This window comes from Triturus cristatus, chromosome 3_2 (assembly GCF_964204655.1).
Source record: "Triturus cristatus chromosome 3_2, aTriCri1.1, whole genome shotgun sequence".
In the NCBI taxonomy this organism is placed as follows: domain Eukaryota; kingdom Metazoa; phylum Chordata; class Amphibia; order Caudata; family Salamandridae; genus Triturus; species Triturus cristatus.
In genome coordinates, this window is record NC_140584.1 from 1,099,906,126 (window position 1) to 1,099,924,184 (window position 18,059).

An 18,059-nucleotide genomic window follows, 5' to 3' on the forward strand; every position below is an offset into this window, starting at 1 on the left:
ACATCATAAAAAACCATAAAAATACATAATTCCACGTAGTTCGTTCAATACCCCAAGGGAAGATATCTTAGCTATAAGGGACCCCATTTTTCATCCGCAACACCCATGCCCAACTCAGGAACTTAGCTACTCCTATTACTGCGATCTCATTATGGACAGATTTCAGCAGCCTCTTAGCGGTCATCGCAGAGCTGGTTCCTAAGGACCGACATGCTGGTTTAAGCCACAAGCTACGAGGTTTGTGATAGACCGGACATACAAATAGGAGATGGTCAATATCTTCAGTATGATCCGGGCAAAATCAGCACTTATCACCAATTCCTGGTTGCCACTTACATGTAAACTTCCGGAGTGGCAATGACCCAACTCTGAATTGGTGGTAAAGCTTGCGGTCTGATGGCTTTTATATAAGGTCCAAATAGCTTTCCAGGCAGGGTTCATCTTTTAGATCTAAAAAATCTCTAGACAGAATGGGGCTAGTGACAGAGGAGAACTTCCTTATTTTAATTAGCTCCCAATATGCTGCTCAATAGGATTCTTTGGAAGGAAATTCCACCGATTCAGGGCTCTCCCAAAGTACCCTCATCCCCATGTCAATAAGGAGAGATTTTATGCCAATCAGCCATGGGATCCTATGCAGGCGATCCAATCCCCTTACTTCGGACAAAGCCCTAGCAAAGAGATAGAGCTCTGGAGTAATCCAGAGACGCCTCCAAAAGGCCAACGGCCTATAACGGGCAGTATCCTCAATACTATGACAGCCTAAGTCAAACAGCAGTGGAGTACGGGGGGACGATTGGGGCAGGCCCACAACCGATCTCATGAATTTATTCTGGGCTGTGGACAATTAGGTCAGGTTACAAATCCCCCAGATTTCAGCACCATATAAAATAGCGGGAATAATTTTAGTCATTTAAATTTTGACCACTGGAGCTATTGGCTTAGTTAGTGATAGCCTGTGTTCCTTGGTCAATGCTCCCGCTAATTGAGTGTGTTTCAGTGCGAGGATCTTAACTTGGGGATCCCAGCTCAACTTATCGCCAAAGGTGACACCCAAATAGGTGAAGACTTTTGTCTGCTCCAGAGGTTTCCCACCCATAAAGACTCGTGCTTTAACGGGCTTGGACCCATGGAGCACCATAAACTTAGTCTTCCCTACCTTAACCACAAGCTCATGTTCGCAGCAAAATTCCTCAAAACGAGACAGAGCTGACTGCAACCCCTGTCTCGTCTTGGATAGTATCAGCGTATCATCCGCGAACATGAGCAGGGGTACCTTTTGGCCAGCGAGCATCGGCGCGTCCGTTGGTTGGTCAACAAAATACTGCACTACCCCGTTAATAAATAGAGAAAACAGGGTTGGTGCCAGCACACACCCTTGCCGGACGCCCTTTCCTACCTCAAATTTCTTTGTAACCTCGCCCAGTTTCCCCCAACGAACCTGAGCATACGTTGATTCGTGGAGTCTAACCACGAGTGAGACTAACTCTTTAGGCATCCCCAGTCTCAATAGGACCTCCCATTATTTTGCTCTTGGCACGAGGTCGAAGGCAGATTTTAGATCCACAAAGGCAGCAAAGAGCATTCCCCTACCCAAAAAGACCTCCTTCCAATATAGAAGGACAAATCTAAAAGCTTGATCCAAAGTCCTCATATGACACCGGAACCCCGCCTGTAAAGGAGATAAAATGTCATTTTCAGACATCCAGCCCTGGATCCTACCCAATGTTACACGTGCTGTTATCTTTTGAATAGCGTCAATTAAGCTGATGGGCCTATAATTGGCCGGAGCAGAACGATCACCCTTCTTGTAGATAGGGATGATTTCCGCTTCGGACCATGATGCAGGAATTGGGGCTCCACCAGCTATCGAATTAATTAAATTTGTAATATAGGGTATCCGTAAATCAAAATCCTGTTTGAATAAATCGGCTGGAATGCAGTCAGGCCCCGGTGTCCTACCACTTGGGATAGACTTAAGAACTGTCTCTACCTCTTTTGTGTTAAACAGCAGAGGGACGTCAATTTGGATTTGTGGGACAACCCCTGACCTCTCTGAAACCAGTTGGAATTGTGTTTCGAAGAAGACAACCCATTGCTGCGGTTCGACATTATTATTCGGGATTATTGACCGATGTCCATTCCCCCATTTAATAAGATCCCAGAATTGGGTCATATTCCTGCCTCTACGTGCTATCAGCAGACAACGCCAACGATCCTCATCCCATTCTGTCTTGGCATGTCTGATAGCCGTTTTATAAGTTACCCTACACTGCTTGATAATACCATGGATCCTAGATTTAATGCCTACCACTAGAGCTTTGTGAGCTAGCCTACACGTGTTGTTATACCACGAGTTAGGTTTATACATACTAATCTTTTTAGCAGGTCCAGTGTTTATGAAAAACCTTTTTAGGTCGCTAAAGAGGTCACTATGGATTCCCCCCAACTTGGCATTTAGGACCTCCTGAGAGCCACATTCGGAAAGTTCCCTTAAAGAACCTGACACTAGAGCCCTAATTTCTGCCACGTTCTTTCCATCCATTGCTACCTTGGCCCACCGTACCCTTCTTAAATCATTCGCAATAGTTACTATATTGGGGCAATTGTCGCTTTCCATCAATACTGGACCACAAAAACTCCTATCATCAAATTTAAGAACCAAGGGGTTGTGGTCACTTTCAGGGCGACATTGCACTTCCATGTCTAAAACTAGTATCCATTTCTCCACATTCACAAGGATATAGTCGATGCGGCTTTTGGATCTACCATTATCAAATGTCACCGCACCCTTGGCATCAGACTTAGTCCTACCGTTAACCGCCCTTAGGCCTCGTTCCAGGCATAACCCTTTCATTTGAAGTGCGGCCTCAGTCCATTTTCTAATAGGCTCGAGATCCAGTTGCGGGATCCCCCAAAGTGCATCAATCTCTTCACTAAGCCTGCCATCTTCTGAATCTAGTGGTTCAAAGCAGGTATTGAAATCCCCTGCAATAATTAAATCATCATTGGCGGCCAATTGGGACAAATGATTCTCTAAAGCCATTATGACCTGGGTGCACCTCCCACCAGGTTGACCCCTAGCGTAAACCTTATACAAAGATAAATCAAGGCCGCTCACTGATCTGACCCTTATGGCCAGAATATCTGGGCTATCAATGCTGACCTCCTCCACCCTTATCCCCTCAAATTGTCTCACCCAACATGTCAGTCCACCAACTGCTCTACCCCTATGACCCCTTATTGCTGGTTTGAAGAAATTCAAATAGCCGACGTGAAAGACCCCATCAATAGACCAAGGGCCCGATTCACAGAACAAACTTAAGACAAAATCCTAAACTTAGTACCATTTTGGTATTCACAGAATGAACTTACTACTTTTGCGATTCACAGAATAAACTTACTACTTTTGCTATTCACAGAATGGATTTACGACTACTAACTTTACGTCCGCACTCGGGCCGGAAATTCCGGCCCGGAGGCAGAGCTTCCGGCCCAGAGGTGGAGATTTTGGCCATGGCTAAATCTCCACCACTGGCCGGAATCCCCACCTCCGGCCCGGAAGCTCCGCCTCCGGGCCGGAAGCTCTGCCTCCGGGCCGGAATTTCCGGCCCGAGTGCGGACGTAAAGTTAGTAGTCGTAAATCCATTCTGTGAATAGCAAAAGTAGTAAGTTTATTCTGTGAATCGCAAAAGTAGTAAGTTCATTCTGTGAATACCGGAAGTAGTAAGTGCATTCTGTGAATACCAAAATGGTACTAAGTTTAGGATTTTGTCTTAAGTTTGTTCTGTGAATTGGGCCCCAAGTTTCCTGGAATGCCCAGATATCAAGTCTCCTATATAAGTTATCCAATCAGCAGACGAGACTTTGGATTCCAGCCCTGCTATATTCCAAGAGGAAATAGTCATTGAAGTTCTCAACGTTGCCGGGCCACCACACCTAGAAGTTGCCTCAACAGCGTTTATACAGGGATTCAGGACTGGGGGGTCTGGTGACATAGTGGGTCCAGTAGGTAAATACTTCTCCATCTTAGTTCCCATAGGACACCCTACTGTTGGAGGGTCTATATCACTTCTCATCTCAACCCCTCTAACTAATCCCAGCCGTTCATCCATTCCCAGTCAGTCAATATCTTCGAGTGAGGATAAAACCTCATAACGATTATTGATCTGTATGGGATGGTCATTCCAGATGTCAGAATCCTGTGGTGCCCAAAAATTCCTTTTTCTATGTCTTATGTGCTGTATATAAAAGAAGCCAAGGGGGAGCAGTCTAATCGCATTTGCAGTAAAAGGTGAGTGCCCAGCTAACTTGAAAATGTGACGAACCAAAGCAGGTGACCTGAAGCTTAGAACCACACAATCGCCTGGCATGGATTTAGTTGAATGTCCGACCCACTTTATGCGTCTAGCCATTTTGAACTCATAAAATAAGTCTTCCCCAATACCAGTTTTCTTACTCAAATAGTGTAGTGCCTTATTTCTAAGGGTGGACCAATGCTCGCGTGCCCCCGGGGTGAGAGGGGGGGCGTTCGCAAAAATGACCGAATATGGGGTTGCTTCTTGTGGGAGGTGGAGGAAGCTGATCTTATCTGACCCGCCATCATTGCTAAGTTCCACCTGCCTCCATTTTCCCTCAGCCCCAGCAGACTGCTGCTGAGGCATAGGCTTAGCGTTACTAACATCATAGTGAGTTGTGCCTGTAGCCCTCCCTACTGATTGCAACTTGTCCACTATTATCTGTGCATTCGCCATTGTACCCTCTTGTTCCTTATGAATTTCCCCCACTCCGATTGGGACAACCCCTCCTGTTACCCGGGGGTTTAGCTGTGCAGGAATCTCTTGGGGGGAACGTAAAAGAGCTTCTTCAATCTTTCTAAGCCTAATATTAATGGAGTCTAGTCTTTCCATTAAAGGGCCGATGAAGGCTACTAATTGTTCCCTTAATAGGGAGCTAAAGTCAGATTGGTTCAACAACGGGGTAGTGTTAACAGTGGTGATGGTATCTACCATATTACTACTTGGATTACCAGATACAAAAGCCCCACTTGATTTGCTAGTACCTGGCAATACCTTTTGCTTGTTTAAACCACGCCCCTTCCTTTTTTTATTTGGAGGTTTCATGCCAGTGCGAGCAAGGGCCTTCTTCCCTCTAGTAGTTACCATAGCTGGGCTCCCAACACTACTCTGAGATTGTGGAGAGATCAGGTTAGGACTATTAGGCGACAAACTTAGTGGCCTCAATGGGGACCGCTCATTTGTAGGAGCAGTGTCAGAATTGGACTGAATATTTGGCAACTGGGCATTAGGTAAGGACCCACCCCCTTAGAGAAATCGGTTCAAGTGAAAGTCTACGCTCGGTTGCCTCAATTTGATGAATTTAAACCGATTCAGCTCTTATTAAAAAAGCATCAAGGGTCCCCACCACCCTGTCCCCCACATTCCTTTTACTCATTGCAAACAATTAATGTATTAGCCCCCAACAGCCAGCGCTGCAGTCCGATATTAATTTAACGCTTACTGTCCTTATATAAAAATAAAAGTGTCAATAGTGGATCCCTGTCCGGCCTCTTCCGGCCCCGGACGGGGGGATTCCGACGTCCTTTAGTGCGCCACCTGGCACGGAATAACCGTGGAAGCGGCGTCCAGCCGCAAGGGGCCCTGGGAGTTGTAGTCTCTCCGCTCAGTGGCCGCGCACAAGATTAGATCTGGCAGCGGCGGCGGGGGAGACTAACTGTACAGCGTTGCGCGTCCTCGCGCCCCGTCAGAACCCCAGAGCGCCTCAAATGGTCCGCTGAGAAGAGAAGTGGTCCGCTTTTTTTCCCACCCTTGTTCAACCCGTCGCCAACAGGGGAGCACTCCTTCCCCAACAGCCAGCCCATGAAGCAATCGCTTCACCCTTTTTTAGCCCTCTGCAGACCTCTGCAAAACTGTGTCTCCCTTCTGCCAAAGCCTCATAGGATAGACCGGTGGATCCAAACAGCCATCACGAGCCGTCATGAGCCGTGCTCTGTAAGCAGAGCAAACCCAAGGAAAATGGCACAGCTCCCCAGCGCTCCCCGCTCCACCGGCCGGGACCGCCGCCGAATAAGCAGAACAAAAGCGGGGGCTAAAACCAAGACGGGACCGGAGCAGCTCTCCCGCCTCTCAGCAGCCCACAGTATCCTGTCAGCAGCCAGCGGCCAGCAGCCAGCAGCCCGCAGTGTCCACCTCCTGTCCCGCAGTATCCGCCTCCTGTCCGCAGTATCCGCCTCCTGTCCAGTCCTCCACACATAAATTGAGGAAGGAATGGCAAGGACCTTTTCAGGTTAAAAGGAAGATAGGAAATACCATGTACATCTTAGCCCTTTCGGCCACCAAGATGCAGATGTACCACATCAATCTTCTAAAGAAATGGCTGGGTCCGCCCCCTAGAGGCACACATAACGTTTCCACGATAGAGGACATGTCACATACTGTCAGTGTTACTTACTGTCATCAACACCGAGCTGACAGAAAAACAGAACAATGAAATACTTCACCTCCTCCTTTGCTTTAAGGACATCTTTTCAGACCAGCCAGGAAGAACTCCCCTGACCACGCACTCCATCCCAACTCAAGAAGGAAAGATAGTCAGATGCTGTAGATGGGCGTCATAGCACCCGCCCACAGCAATTGGTGCTCTCCTGTTGTTCTGGTACCGAAACCGGATGGCAGTATCCGGTTCTGTATCGACTTTAGGGCCCTAAACCGGACATTCAAGCAGGACTTCTATCCCCCTCCCAGGGTCGACGAGCTGATAGAACACCTAGGTGAGGCCTGTTACATCCCCACAATTGACCTCACCAAAGGCTATTGGCAAATACCCTTGAACCCTGACGACCATGAAAAAAACGGCCTTCGCCACCCCTGATGGTCTCTACCACTTCACAGTATTACCCTTTGGGTTACACGGGGCACCAGTCAGTTTTCAAAGACTAATGGATACACTATTAGCACCCCATCTGAAATATTCCTCAGCATACCTAGACAATATAGTCGTATATAGTAATTCGTGGGAGGAACACCTGACTCATCTTGAAGCGATCCTTTCGGCCCTCAAAAATGCTGACCTACACATAAATGCAAAGAAATCCAGGTTCGCTTTTCAGAAGGTGAAATATCTGGGTTACCTGCTAGGAAAAGGCCTGATAGAACCCCAGATAGAGAAAGTACAGGCTCCACAGGGTACACCATTTCCCACTACGAAACACAAGCTTGGGCCTTCCTGAGTTTGGTAGGATACTACCGGCGGTTCATCCCCCAATTCTCAGAAATCGCTGCCCCTCTCACCGATACTAAAGAAGAGGGCCTCTCCGACACACCTCCGTTTCCCCTCGACTACAGAAAGAACAGACATTCCAGAATCTCAAAACAGCCCTGACTACATCTCCTATGTTAATCAGACCTGATTTTAGTAAACCTTTTATCCTCCAAACAGACGCATCGGGGGTAGGCATCTGTGCGGTTCTCTCGCAGCAAGATAGTGGGGTGTTGAAAGACCTGTCCTCTAGATCAGCAGGAAACTATTTCCTAGAGAAAGAGTCTATCCCACGATCGAGAAGGAGTGCCTAGCGGTTAAATGGGAGAATCGAGAAACTGCGATATTACCTTGAGGGTAGATCCTTTGTGTTATACACTGACCATGCCCCCTTGACTTGGCTCCAACGGAACAAAGGGTGCAATGACCGTGTTCTTAGCTGGTTCCAGGCTCGCAACGCTGGGGTTCTTTCTTTCTTTTATTCTCAGGTTCCCAGCATTATACAGTTGACTCTCCTTAACTGAGTCTGGCTTCTTTCTCCCCTTCTTAGAATCTCCCCAAACACATTCCAGATTCTAACATACTTAACTCTACACATCTCCTTTTGCAAGGCAATTACAACAGTTAATATTTAATAACTAATGCACATTAATGCATGCTTGCAATAATCAAAAGAAAATAAGAATAATAATATGTAAAATGTACCATACGAAACTACGAATATATCCATAACATTGAGAAACATGCAAGAACTGAACGAAAACAAGAACAACGATGATATAACTATATCCTAGCAGAATACCAAATACAGCAATCACTCACCACAGAGCACACCCAAAGGTTGGCTTACCTTACATACATTTCCAAAACTCCACGTAAACCCATCACATGGAACTACAACATTGCGTTTCATTTCTCTTACTCTCTGTGGTTCAGTAAATCTACTCTCTCCTTTACACACAATTCCACCCCTCCATATAACCACCCAATCTCCTTTAATTAACCATTGTCTCTTCACCCTTTGTGTATAATCATAGTACTTCTTAGTTTTATCCTGAAGACCTGAAACTCTATTTTTGATAATTTTACGATCAATCCTTACATCACTAGTGCCACTCAACCAAACAGGACATTCTTTCCTCCCCGGATCTCTTCCCTTCAAGGAAACAAAAAGGTGGCACCCCAGTCACTGAATGTGGTGTTGTCCTATGTGCCCACACCATCTTCCTTAATTCTTTTTTCCACTGAAGTTGGTTAACTAATGAAAGTTGAATATTCTCCATAACCATCCTGTTAACTTGTGAGGAACACCCCGGGAGTGGCACCACGAATGTCGATAATCCCTCAGTAGAGCCCGCCTGGATACCTTACCGTGCTAATGAATTGACGACGGCACAGCAAATGCGGACGGCATACCTACAATAACGGAGGACCTTTTCTCCGCCTCACAGCTCGCAGAGAAGGACCTGGAAACACTCCGACATAGGGGAGATGGGACCACACGCAGGGACCAATCAGGAATGCCCAGCGAAAGTCAGGAGTGGCAGAAAAGGCCGGGAACTGACACAGTCGGGGTGTCAGCTGCGAGGAAACCGCTGGAGTCGGAGTACGAAGCAGACGCCGGAAAAACCGAGACGACCCCAGAGGGAGCTGCTGTCCACGGACGCGAAGACACCAAAGAGGCAAATCCGGAGGCTCCTGACGCCAAGACCGAAGACTGGTGGATCCCGGAGGAAACACATGAGCCGCCACAACTTAGGAGAGTTGTGACAGACAGCGGTACGTGACTTGGGCAGAGGGAATACCAGGAGAGAACTAGACCCTTGGGTAGTTGGCTGCTCTCGTACCTCAAATTAGCCCTCCGAAGCTTGCATGTTTTACACCATTCACGGTCTTCCTCCCTAGTCAAGGGTGTTACCAAGTGATTGTTACTGGTAACTTCACTTGGGGATCGGTGGTCGCCTGATCTGCCTTTTCTTTAGACTTTCTCCTTCCACTCTATTTTTTCCTCTTTTCAGTAGAACCTCATTTTTTGCGGCAGGTTCTTTCACGTGGTGCGGTGACAGTTAACTTGGTTGTGTGGGGCCTATACACTGACCGTTGTTTTCTCATTTATTTTGAGCGAGCGCTGGAACTCCGGGGATCAACCAGACCTACAGAGAAGCGCGAGAAGTACCTGTGACCAGCGGGAGTCCCTTCCAAGGGAGGAACCCCCTCGGAGAGCAACATAACCCCGATATTTGTGCTGAAACAACAGGATTACCCTAATTCTTGATTTTTCCCATCCTGACATTTAGACCTTTTGTTTTCAATCCATACTGCGCTGTGTTTTATGCCACTAGTAAACACTACAGCATTGATCCCATACGGCCTCCTCGCTTCTGTTTCTGACCGTCCCTCCGACATAACTCTTTCTACGAATCCATTGGCTTGCAGCCTGAACAAAGTCACCTTTTCATGAATAATGCCCATTCGGGAAAGATAACTAGTCATTTCTCGGAAAATGAATTGGAACCCGTTGTCTGATACCAAGGTCTTAGGAACCCCTTCCTCCTTAAAGACTCCCTCCAAAAACTCAATTACATTAGAAGTCATGATCTGCTCAAAAGTTTCCATGACAAACAATTTTGTATGATAATCTACTATTATCAGGATATACCTGTTTCTCAGACCATGTCTGGCCACAGGACCAATAAAGTCAATGGACAATCTTTCCCACGGTTTCATGGTAAATTCCGAACACTACAAGGGTGGCTGCCTGACCACTTTGGTCTTGTCACTATTTGCACACGTCATGCATGTTTTTACCACTTCTTCAGTATTACAATACATCCCAGGCCACCAGTAAGATTGACACATGCTCCTCTTGGTCATGTTCCTTTCTGGATGTCCTTCATGGGCTAAGGCAACAGTCCGACTCCAAACACCAACAGGAGGAAAAATTTGATTCCTTCCCAATACCTGGCCTCCGATCACACTCAACTCATCCCTCAATTTGAAGTATTCTTTTAGATCTCTGCTCAAAACATCTTCCTCGAGCCAATCTTGAACTATTCTACTGCTCACTTATTTCAATACCAAGTCCTCATTAATGGCTAACCTCCATTCATCACAACCCAGGGCCATCCCACTATCCTCACAATCCGCAATCACCTTGCTTTCTTCAGATTCTTTCACCAACATTTCTCTCTCTTTATATTCTCCATCAACCACAGGCAACCTGGATAGACAATCCGCAATAATGTTCTTACAGCCTTTAACATACTCTACCTCAAAATTGTAATCAAGAACCCACACATCCACCTCAATATCCTCGGAGTGACATAACCTTCTAACCCTCAACCTCCTTTGAATAAGTGAGTGGGTTATGGTCAGTTTTTATCTTAAAAGGAATACCCCACACATAGACCTTAAAATACTTGATGCCCCAACAACACGCGAGAGCTTCTCTCTTAATGACCGAGTAAGAAATTTCGGCACCTCTCAACCTCGTCGATGCGAATCCTATCACCCGTCTTCCAATATGCTCATTACCTCATTAAACACCGCATCATGATCTCTTTCATCCTTCCCCAATATGAGTATGTCGTCCTGGAAGCACATAACTGGACAGATTTCTCCAAATATGTTTTTCATCACCCTCTGAAAGATAGCAGAGGCTGATGCTAATCCAAATGGCATCTTCTTACAGCAGAACGCTCCCAAAGGTGTTACAAAAGACGTTAAATGGCGTGCCCCCTCACGTAAGTTCACCTGATGGTAGGCAGATGACATGTCTAAGACACTGAAGACAGATCCACCCCTCATCACAGCACTGGTCTTGGATATATTAGGAAGCGGTTGCCTGCCCACCCATATGCTATTGTTCAGATCTCGCAAATTCACACCTAGTCAAATGTTTCCCCCTTTCTTCAGTTCTACTACCACAGAAGCCAACCACTCTGATGCTTCAATTGGCTCAATTATGTCCTGTTCCAATAATTTATACAACTCCTTACGCAAGGGCTCCCTCATCATATTAGGCACATTCCTTACCTTGTGCACAGCAGGTCTAACTCCTTTCAATAATCCCAATTCATCCGTAAACACCTTGGGGTACCTTGACATTATGAGACCTTCTTTAATATTTATGGCTTCGACCCTTCTTGTAGGTTACACCACCATCACTGGTTCTTTGGCATTGGGGTTCATTATAATATTCAAATCTCTTTGATGACACCAGCCCAATAAGTCTGACCCAAAATTAGTCACGTACACACTTCTATATACACCTTCAGATTTAAATTTGTGAGTCATCCACTTCATCCCCAATATTTCAATTCTTGTGCCACCATGACCCATTGCTAATATATCAGCTTCATTTAATGGTATACTTTCATCAAATCCACTTCTCCCTAGGAATTTTAAAGAGATCAAGGTGTACAAACTTCCGGAATCTGACAATACCTTCAGCATTTTACCATCAATGGAAATCATACAGTGTGGCTTCTTTAATTTATCAACACTCTCCAACTTTATCTTCTAATCCCTTTCTCTCGTCCCTTTTTCATCTCCCTTCATACTGACCCGATCAATAGAAAGGAGAATATCATGGACATCTTCACATATATCATCGATATCCTGTCCAATTTCTTATATCTTTTCACTATGCACATTAATTCTACATACTTTTGTGAAATGTCCCCTTATTCCATAACATCTACATATCACATTTCTTGCCCCACATCTGAAAGTAGAGGATGTATGCCCTTCAGCCCCTTACCAGAAACACTTTATTTCACGGAACTAGTTTCATAACATTTAGTATTGTTATCAAAACTACTTCATGGTTCCTTTTGAATATCCTTTTTTTTTTTTGGAACACTTCCTTGAGTCTTTGATTTCATTTTGTTCTCACTCAAGACCTCAGCAACCACTTTACATCGATCACTATCCTCCATCTCTTTTATCCATTGTGCAGTGTGCTCCATACTTTTTGCAATTTGTATTGTTTCTTCTAAACTATTCCCTTTCATTAAATGTTTTTCCTTCACATTTTTACTTTTGAGCACCTGACTATTTGGTCTCGGATCAAGGAATCTGCTAATTGTTCAAATTTGCAAGACACTACCAATACCCTCAATGCAGCTACATTGGATGGAATGTCTTCATCCACTCATTGTACCCTGGTAAAGAACTTATGACGTTCGAGAACCATGTTGGTTTTTGGCGTACATTGAAAATCCAACTTTTGTAAAGACATTTCATAGACATTACATGGCTGCCCCTCCTCAAAGACAATTCGGAAAGCTCCTCATACAACCTCCTGCTTTCCACACCTAAATCGCCTGCCTGAGTAATGGTCTATATTTAACACCACCACTAGCCAAAATATAGGTTAAAAATATGTTGTATCCAATGATCTATGTTGTATTCAATGATCCTTTTCTCTATAGCTATCACATGAGGGAATCAAGCCTAGACAAGGTCTTGTTGATGCCATTTTAAATGCCCCTGTGCCTAAGAACAAGACTGGTGTTAAATCTCTATTATGTCTATTGGAATATTATTCAAGATTTATTCCCAATTACGCCTCCATGGTCAGGCCTATTAGTAATTTACTCAAGGGAGGTTCCAAATTTGTTTGGTCTGTAGAGTGTGATCGTGCCTTTAATGAAGTTAAGAGTTCCTTAAAAGAAAGTGATGCTCTTACTCCTTTTGACCCCGATTTACCCTGCTGTATAGCTGTAGATTCGAGTCAGGTTGATCTAGGTGCCATTCTCACATAGCAGAGTGGGAGGCGAGAGAACACTGTTGCCTTTGCCGCCAGGGTGCTAAGGAGTGCAGAAGTCCAATATTCAGTGATTGAGAGGGAATTACTTGCTTGTTTATGGGCCATTGAAAAATATTGTCCTTATGTATGGGGAAGACGTTTCAATTTGGTCACTGACCATAAGCCACTTCTTTCCATATTAACTTCCGGTCCCAGTAAGTGCTGCACACCAAGAATTACCAGGATGGTTAGCAAACTGCTTCAATATCAGTTTGATGTATCACACATTGCCGGGGGAAAACACTAGAGCAGAGTTCCTTTCACGTTTTCCTCAGAGCAGTGGGTGTAGTGAAGGCACCAGTTTCCAAGATTTGAATGAAGAAGATGCTGAAGACTGTTTTGTTGCTGCTTTAGATATTTCCTTTATTGCGGTTGGGACTGAAAGGGATTGGAGGGCAGCCCTTTTAGAAGACAGTCTTCTTCAACAAGTGTGTATTAGTCAGGGATGGATGGCCTAGAGAAAAAGTGCTGTCGTCCATGTTACAGCCATTTTGGAAAGTTGAATCGGAAATATCATTGGAAGATAGTTTACTTTTGAGATGTGATAAACTCATTCCACTTCACTCTCTTATGCCTATTATTATCAAAGAAGCTCATGAGGGACATTTGGGTATCACTCTCACTTGTCAAATGTTAAATGGACAAGAGGTTTCTAGGTCTTCTCCTCCTCTTGAACGTAGAATGAGCTCTAGAGTTTCTATTACTCCTCGTAGGTTTCGTGAATAGTTCATGTATTGTTTTAGTTACCTTCTAAGGTGTTGTGTTATATTTTATTCTTGTTTTGTTTTTTGTTTTTGTTCTTGCTTTTGGTAGGAGAAGGGGCGGTATGTTGTATTCAATGATCTATGTTGTATTCAATGATCCTTTTCTCTATAGCTGTCACTGAGGTTGTGATGTCATAGCATCCTGTGACACTTGGAATGTGATGATTTAATTGTGGATGCTCTAACTGTTACTTGCAGTTCCTTGGATGTACCTGGCACATGATCAGCTGTGTAGTCTTCTCATGAATAAACCACTCTTTTACCTGACTGCTGTTGAGTGGCTTACTACAAAATAGTTTCTTCCATTGTGTCCATGGTACAGGAGTATCACCTGGGGTAGACAAAAATGGTGGTGGCGATGCCATCGCTTGATCTGCATACCTGCAAAAATACCTAAAATAACAATCTAAATAATGATCTAACACTATTAATTAATATAAAAGGTTAAAGAAACTAACTAAAATAATACTACAACATAACAAATCCTTGAAAGTTTGACTTGTTCTCAGCAATACACAAGATTTACTGTTGCTAATGCTCATTCCTCTAACTTTGACAAGATCCTTCCTCTAATTTCAGATTCCGAGAAGGCAACACACAGTTCATGAGGATTGAGGAAGATCTGTCATGCCGTGGGTTCCAGGTAGTTAACATTTTGTTTTAGTTCTGCCACTATTTAATGATACATCTTGAAGAGTGCACTTAAATTTCAGTATTTGTCTTGTTCCCTGCCACACTCGGTGGTTCGTATGCTGTCTCTCATGCTGATAAAATCTTACGCTCCGTTCTCAAGCGTATCGTTCAACGTGCACATTGCCGCTCATGCGCCAGGCTTCAGGTTGGGCCCCTCACGCCTTGCCTCACACTGTGACACTGTCCGTTCCTCTACTCTTCTCACACGCGCACTCTTCTCACACGCGCACTTCGCTGTGCTCGCGCCAGGCTTCACACAGTGGTACTCGCGCTAAGGTACCTGCAACTGTCACAATCTGCAAATGATAAAAAATCGGTACCTGAAATAATCACGAAGGAAGATTTCAATCACACAACGCACTGTTGTTGCTCTAAGCCATGTTGCGATTCACAGTGTCATTTTCAAGTATGAAATATGAGTATGTCGTCCTGGAAGCACATAACTGGACAGATTTCTCCAAATATGTTTTTCATCACCCTCTGAAAGATAGCAGAGGCTGATGCTAATCCAAATGGCATCTTATTACAGCAGAACGCTCCCAAAGGTGTTACAAAAGACTTTAAATGGCGTGACCCCTCACGTAAGTTCACCTGATGGTAGGCAGATGACATGTCTAAGACACTGAAGACAGATCCACCCCTCATCACAGCAATGGTCTTGGATATATTAGGAAGTGGTTGCCTGCCCACCCATATGCTTTTGTTCATATCTAGCAAATTCACACCTACTCAAATGTTTCCCCCTTTCTTCAGTTCTACTACCACAGGAGCCAACCACTCTGATGCTTCAATTGGCTCAATTATGTCCTGTTCCAATAATTTATACAACTCCTTACGCAAGGGCTCCCTCATCATATTAGGCACATTCCTTACCTTGTGCACAGCAGGTCTAACTCCTTCCAATAATCCCAATTCATCCGTAAACACCTTAGGGTACCTTGACATTATGAGACCTTCTTCAATATTTATGGCTTCGACCCTTCTTGTAGGTTCCACCACCATCACTGGTTCTTTGGCATTGGGGCTCATTATAATATTCAAATCTCTTTGATGACGCCAGCCCAATAAGTCTGACCCAAAATTAGTCACGTACACACGTCTGTATACACCTTCAGATTTAAATGTGAGAGTCATCCACTTCATCTCCAATATTTCAATTCTTGTGCCTCCATAACCCATATATCAGCTTCATTTAATGGTATACTTTCATCAAATCCACTTCTCCCTAGGGATTTTTTAGAGATCAAGGTGTACAAACTTCCAGAATCTGACAATACCTTCAGCATTTTACCATCAATGGAAATCATACAGTGTGACTTCTTTAATTTCAACACTCTCCTACTTTATCTTCTGATCCCTTTCTCTCGTCCCTTTTTCATCTCCCTTCATACTGACCCGATCAATAGAAAGGAGAATGTCATGGACATCTTCACATATATCATCGATATCCTGTCCAATTTCTTATATCTTTTCACTACGCACACTCATTCTACATACTTTTGTGAAATGTCCCCTTATTCCACAACGTCTACATATCACATTTCTTGCCCCACATCTGAAAGTAGAGGATGTATGCCCTGCAGCCCCTTACCAGAAACACTTTATTTCTCGGAACTAGTTTCATAACATTTATTATTGTTATCAAAACTACTTCATGGTTCCTTTTGAATATCCATTTTTTGGTTTGGAACACTTCCTTGAGGATTAGATTTTATTTTGTTCTCACTCAAGACCTCAGCAACCACTTTACATCGATCACTATCCTCCATCTCTTTTATCCATTGTGCAGTGTGCTCCATACTTTTTGCAATTTGTATTGTTTCTTCTAAACTATTCTCTTTCATTAAATGTTTTTCCTTCACATTTTTACTTTTTGAGCACCTGACTATTTGGTCTCGGATCAATGAATCTGCTAATTGTTCAAATTTGCAAGACACTACCAATACCCTCAATGCAGCTACATAGGACGGAATGTCTTCATCCACTCATTGTACCCTGGTAAAGAACTTATGACGTTCGAGAACCATGTTGGTTTTTGGCGTACATTGAAAATCCAACGTTTGTAAAGACATTTCATAGACATTACATGGCTGCCCATCCTCAAAGACAATTCGGAAAGCTCCTCATACAACCTCCTGCTTTCCACACCTAAATCGCCTGCCTGAGTAATGGTCTATATTTAACACCACCACTTGCCAAAATATAGGTTAAAAATATGTTGTATTCAATGATCTATGTTGTATTCAATGATCCTTTTCTCTATAGCTATCACATGAGGGAATCAAGCCTAGACAAGGTCTTGTTGATGCCATTTTAAATGCCCCTGTGCCTAAGGACAAGACTGGTGTTAAATCTCTATTATGTCTATTGGAATATTATTCAAGATTTATTCCCAATTACGCCTCCATGGTCAGGCCTATTAGTAATTTACTCAAGGGAGGTTCCAAATTTGTTTGGTCTGTAGAGTGTGATCGTGCCTTTAATGAAGTTAAGAGTTCCTTAAAAGAAAGTGATGCTCTTACTCCTTTTGACCCTGATTTACTCTGCTGTATAGCTGTAGATGCGAGTCAGGTTGATCTAGGTGCCATTCTCACACAGCAGAGTGGGAGGCGAGAGAACACTGTTGCCTTTGCCGCCAGGGTGCTAAGGAGCCCAGAAGTCCAATATTCAGTGATTGAGAGGGAATTACTTGCTTGTTTATGGGCCATTGAAAAATATCGTCCTTATGTATGGGGAAGACGTTTCAATGATGCCATCGCTTGATCTGCATACCTGCAAAAATACCTAAAATAACAACCTAAAATAACAACCTAACACTATTAATTAATATAAAAGGTTAAAGAAACTAACTAAAATAATACTACAACATAACAAATCCTTGAAAGTTTGACTTGTTCTCAGCAATACACAAGATTTACTGTTGCTAATGCTCATTCCTCTAACTTTGACAAGGTCCTTCCTCTAATTTCAGATTCCGAGAAGGCAACACAGAGTTCATGAGGATTGAGAAAGACCTGTCATGTCGTGGGTTCCAGGTAGTTAATATTTTGTTTTAGTTCTGCCACTATTTAATGATACATCTTGAAGAGTGCACTTAAATTTCAGTATTTGTCTTGTTCCCCGCCACACTCCGTGGTTCGTATGCTGCCTCTCATGCTGATAAAATCTTACGCTCTGTTCTCAAGCGTATCGTTCAACGTGCACATTGCCGCTCATGCGCCAGGCTTCAGGTTGGGCCCCTCGCGCCTTGCCTCACACTGTGACACCGTCCGTTCCTCTACTCTTCTCACACGCACACTCTTCTCACACACGCACTTCGCTGCACTCGCGCCAGGCTTCACACAGTGGTACTCGCGCTAAGGTACCTGAAACTGCCACAATCTGCAAATGATAAAAAAAAAATCGGTACCTGAAATAATCACGAAGGAAGATTTCAATCACACAACGCACTGTTGTTGCTCTAAGCCGTGTTGCGATTCACAGTGTCATTTTCAAGTCATTTTCCTTCCAAT

The 18,059-nt window shown here is 44.1% G+C and overlaps 1 long non-coding RNA gene across 1 annotated transcript in view; it reads left to right on the top strand.

Annotated features, from left to right (window-relative positions):
- LOC146859203 (uncharacterized) overlaps positions 1-17,582 on the top strand; it is a 349,302-nt gene extending 331,720 nt beyond the window's left edge. The window contains exons 2-3 of the long non-coding RNA XR_014980074.1: positions 14,434-14,497; positions 17,519-17,582. This is a non-coding gene — a long non-coding RNA (uncharacterized LOC146859203). The remainder of the gene's footprint in view (positions 1-14,433; positions 14,498-17,518) is intronic.
- The last annotated feature ends 477 nt before the right edge of the window (positions 17,583-18,059 follow it).